General features: G+C 48.7%; 1 long non-coding RNA gene across 1 annotated transcript; it reads left to right on the plus strand.

The window, feature by feature from the left end:
- Window positions 1–1,603: 1,603 nt before the first annotated feature.
- LOC115328526 lies at window positions 1,604–4,804 on the plus strand. The gene is made up of 3 exons (XR_005715935.1): window positions 1,604–1,645; window positions 4,468–4,618; window positions 4,712–4,804. It is a non-coding gene; the product is annotated as an uncharacterized LOC115328526 (long non-coding RNA).
- The last annotated feature ends 225 nt before the right edge of the window (window positions 4,805–5,029 follow it).

Raw genomic sequence — 5,029 nt, forward strand, 5'->3', positions numbered from 1 at the left:
CGAGCAATCTCCTTGAAAAGGAAACAATAAAATCACGAGCAACACTGGTAATAGTACATAATATCGTTTAAATTTGTTTAACTTCTGACATCGGTTCGAAACGACAACGGGAAATCTCTTTCTGCCTTCGGTTCACACGAAACATGTTAGACCTTGAAATGAAAACAAACCTGTCCTATTTACCTACCCTCACTCCCGGCCGAAACGTTGAATGGTTGCTAAAGAGCGTTCCTCAGCCAAATATTCCGCTCCTCCTTCCCCTGTATTTTATGGAATGAATCTGAGGAGCTCAGTGACCCACAGGTGTTGAATTGTCCCTATTGTTCAATGCTTCGATCAAAACCTTGATTGGATACCACAGTCACGAATTACAGGTCACTAAACCTACCAGGTGCAATTATCTTTGTAACGTAATCATACACTGTTATACTGCCACAACTGCATGACCGTCCTGTAGCACCACAGGAGTGACTACCTTAGAATGCACCCTTCACCATCGATGGACACCTAATGGTCCGTTGACATACCTGCGTTTGCTTAGAGTCGAGCTCTTGTGGAGTCTTACGGCGAGAGAACACCAGTGGCACACTGGCGCCATCAATGAGGTGATCTGGAGCTGCATTTCAGTGGAAAAAGTCAAAGAAGAGCGGTTCTTAACAATCCTACAATGGAATTGTAGGGGGCTGAAAACAAAAGCACAAAACCCAAACGATATCATAGTAATACAAGAAACGAAGAGTGACACAGACACATTAAGTGGATACAAGAAATTTTTCGCACCGCCTATCCAATACAAACAGAGGCGCAAGGTAGTGCTAAAAGCGTATGCCCGGTGTATACCCTGTCGAGGAGTTGGCCGTCACACAGATAGACACCAGTAAGTGGTTCAATAGCTCCCAAGAATTCGTACCAGTCCGAGCGGAGGTAGACTTCAAAAGAATCATACTACACTCTAAATCAGGTTACTCATGTTGTTACTGATGCGCACACTGTTACTCATGGCAATGAGTAACAAAATCAAACCTCTTTCTGTGATTTATTTCCGAAGCCCTGGCATAGATAGCTGCCTCATGAGTAACACGTGAAAAACGAGAGCTTCATGGGTAACGAAGCGCTTCACTCGCGAATCGTTACCCATGCTTTCGCATTGTTCCTCATGCGGACCACGAAGACCTGCAAAATGTAATGCCGCTAAATCTAGCGTTTCGCGAAAAGTCGTCTACGAGCAAAGAGCAGCCATGGAAGCAAAAAATAAAATAAAGAAAATAACACGGGTGCCGGGAAGCGAAACTCTCCGAGAAGGGGACGTTTGTTTGCTATAAATTTTGGAGACCGGGGACCGCTGCGGCGGGCATAACTTTTTCAAGAAAGGTGAGTACGAAGCGGCATAATCCTTGGATTCGCTTTTGTTATTCTGACCTCGGTATATCCATACAGACACTCCTCTGACAAGGCAGCCTGTACAATGTCAGTTAGGCCAGGCCTAACGAACACCGACCTCGGCGGCACCACTCGCGGCTCCTGCGCGTCCCTGGACTGCTCGTGTGGGGCTTTTGTGACCCGTGAGGACGCATTTGGATATGCGGACTGTCCGGCCGGTTGTGCTTGATTTGTGGCCATCCACCAGCACAGCACGGGACTTTAGGTGAGTCAGTTTGTGGAAACAGGGCTGGTCTTGACCGCGTCTCACGTTGCTGCGCTCAGACTCTGTCCCGGAGCGCGCGCGTTCGGCCGGCGCACGATTCACTGAGCGGACAGGAGTACCTTCGGCGACCGAAACCCGAGTGCGCTCCCGATGTACTTATTTCCATTAGGAGCACGAGTGGCTTTTTCGAGCTCAGTGACGACGCTTTCGCCTCATCTGTTTCGCTATTCTTTTGGCTGGTTTTGGTTAGACCTCAAACTTCTTGATCTGTCGTGCCTACGCAGCGCGAAGAGCCGACTCAGCGCGCTCCGTCGGCATCGTCACGACACGCTGGCGAAAGCCAAGCAGTCTATAGACCGTTTTATCGTGGGTAGCGCCATTTTGAGAGCGAGAGAGAAAAGGGGAAAGGGCTACCGGCGCTTTCCCCCTTTCTGATTGTGTAGAAAGAGTGAAAGTCCCGGATGAGGAGGCTTGGCCGGTGTTGGGCGTCTGCAGTGCCCCAACTTCGTTCGCGCTTTCTTCTACATTTCAAACTCCCAAACTTAATTAGAGCCATGGTCTTCAATGGCGACAGTCCCCGGTCATCGGGACACCATTGCTGGGTGATAGGGTGCACGAATAATGACAGAAAGCGTCGAATACTGTCCGAGGACCTATGTAGCTTGCATGGAATCCGGCAAGGCAAGTACGGCTGGAATGTTTTTAAGCTCAATTGCTTTCCGCATGACTGGAAATGATGAATCATTTATACATTTTTGCTTGCAATGGGCCTATTTCAACGTAGCCGCTTTTAGTTGTAATCAACAAGCGATACACGAAATGGGAACCGCAATTAACTTTGTAAACGCCCGGAGCTGCTACATATCGTCTTGCTGTGCTGTTTTTATCTTCGTGTCCCTGTTCTTATATCTCCTTGTGAATGAACGACGAAGACCCCTAGATGTACTTTTATCGAACCGCAGAAAGCCTCGAAGCAGCCACGAATTATTTTACTATTTGATGCACTATTTTGAGTACTCACCTCCAATTTCTATCGCTGGCGGATGCCATGACTCAAACAAAGAAACGTGCACACTGGGCTCGAAACGCAGATCGCAACACACGAGACGTTCCTGCAGCGACTATCAAGCGCCTAAAAGCGCCTTAGTCAACGGAAACAACCCACCAGCGGCACTTCAAGGAGCGCTTTTGCCGGCACTCTGGTCTCGCGCAGGAGATCGCGATTAAAAAACAAACAAACAAACAAAAGGTCTACGTTTTCATTAATTTCCAGCCTCACCCGGCGGCGGAAATGAGCCTTCAACTAAGTGTTGTAGATGATAAAATTGAGTCAGTCAGCACTGCAAATTATCACTATTAAGATAAATTCAGTTACGAAATTTTACAAGCTGAAACAGCAGTTATCATGAGAAAACTCGCACGCACATTGCGAGCGTACCCCATGTTCATCGGCGGTACAGCGTTCGGTGCGCGCTCCATTCACGAAATGTTCCGAGCGAAGTCGAGAGGATGGCGTTGAGGAAACGCCTTTTCGGTTTACGGACGCAATCCACTGCCGCCGGAGACAGGGGTCGTGTGGAAAACGATGGAGCTCAAAGACATTGCAGCCGCTCTCGCCTTGCGGGTTTCCTTGCAAGCTACATATATCCTCGGACAGTATTCTACGCTTTCTGTTTTTATTCGTGCACCCTATGACCCAGCAATGGTGTCCCGATGACCGGAAGACTGTTGCCATCAAAGCCTCTGGCTCTAATTAAGTTTGCGAGTTTAAAACAGGAAAGGAAGCGCGAACGAAGTTCGGGCACAGCAGACGTCCAACACTGGCAAAGCCTCTCATCCGGGACTTTCGCTCTTTCTACACAATCAGAAAGGAGGAAAGCGCCGGTATTCCTTTCCCCTTTTCTCTCTCGCCCTCTTTCAGTAAAACGGTCTATAGTCCGGCGCCTCGGTGCAGCCAGCGTGCTTCGTCGTCTACCGGCGGCTTGCTAGCGTGACGTAGCGATGGCGCGCGCGCGTCGGAGTGCGCTGCGTTGCAATATATAGACGCTTTACACACGCGCCCGATTACAGCCGCCATTGCCGACCTTCTCTTGTCTTACCGAGACGCCAAGCCACTCAAGCGGGCTTTCACGAACCTCCACAAAGGACAACGCAGGGGAGAAAGACACAGTTCGACCTAAAATGAAAATAAGCTGACCTGCTATGGTAAGGATGGGGCAAAGTGATCAAAATAAGAGGAAACAAAAACTAAAGGTCGGTTATGGCGGCGCCCACGCACAGGTGCTGCAAAGCGTCTATAGCAGGGCCATGACTTTTAGAAACGTCATGGCGGCCCAGCACTGTACACAGAACCGAAATCAAGCTGCTATGTTCTTCCTGGAAGTGGGGTCGGGCACAGGCCTCGTAAATTTCTCCATCAGTGCACGGAGAGTCGCCTACATTCAGTGGTTCCAGTCCCGACAGTTCCGACGTCCGTGGTTATGCCTTGCGTCGGGGTGTGGTTGAGTTCAGTCGAAGGCAGCGTGTGGGGTGTGGTTGAGTTCAGCATTCACATTATGTTGTATGTCAGCAGTGTCCGAACTCCGTTGTCTTTTCAAGCGTTTCTTCGAGCGTAGGAAAAGGAAAAAGGGTAAATAATTCTTGAGCAAGGGGGAAGGGGGGTGGGTGATGAAGAAATAATTCATTTGCTGTATTTCCGTATGTATCGATCACCGAAATTATTGATCACCGGATTCATGTGCCGTATTTATTGGTTACAAGTTTGATATTGCAAAGCTGTTAAAGAAAAGTGTTCTAGTGTTGCTGCACTTCTTTTCGTACAGTGAAAACAATCTCGTTAAGGAGGCCAATACGGCACTTAGAAGAGTGCAATATTCATTGCTTGGGTCAACTTTGGCACAAAAATACCCGGACATGCTTTGGGACCAACCGAAACCTGGGACCAAGCTCTCAACGAGACAGACACGTCTCTGGGTAAATACATTTTCAACTGTTTAATTACCACTGCCCCGTGCTTCGAATGGTATCAGGGAGGGTTCCTAAAACATCTGTTTTGACTTCTGGCAGAGTGTATTCATGTGCCGGTTAACAGCGAGGCGAAAGATGAGGTACGCACGAGAAAAAAAAGACAAGGCGCAGGCAAACAATGGAGCGGATCAGTATGATGGAGACACTCTAGCGCAGCAGTCCACCCCAGATGCTCTCAAGGAACTGGAGGTAAATTTGTCTTCTGGCTCTCTTATGTGCATTCCAGCATTCAATGCCTCACACCCCCCTCTCTCTTTCAGTCCATCGACTCTGCTGTCAAGTGCTCAGCCTCAGTAAATGTGCCATATGTAGTCAAGCTCCTCAAAGTGACATTTGAAGAGAGGAAAGGCACCGTCT

This window comes from Ixodes scapularis, unplaced genomic scaffold, assembly GCF_016920785.2.
Source record: "Ixodes scapularis isolate PalLabHiFi unplaced genomic scaffold, ASM1692078v2 PGA_scaffold28__5_contigs__length_5199819, whole genome shotgun sequence".
NCBI lineage: Eukaryota > Metazoa > Arthropoda > Arachnida > Ixodida > Ixodidae > Ixodes > Ixodes scapularis.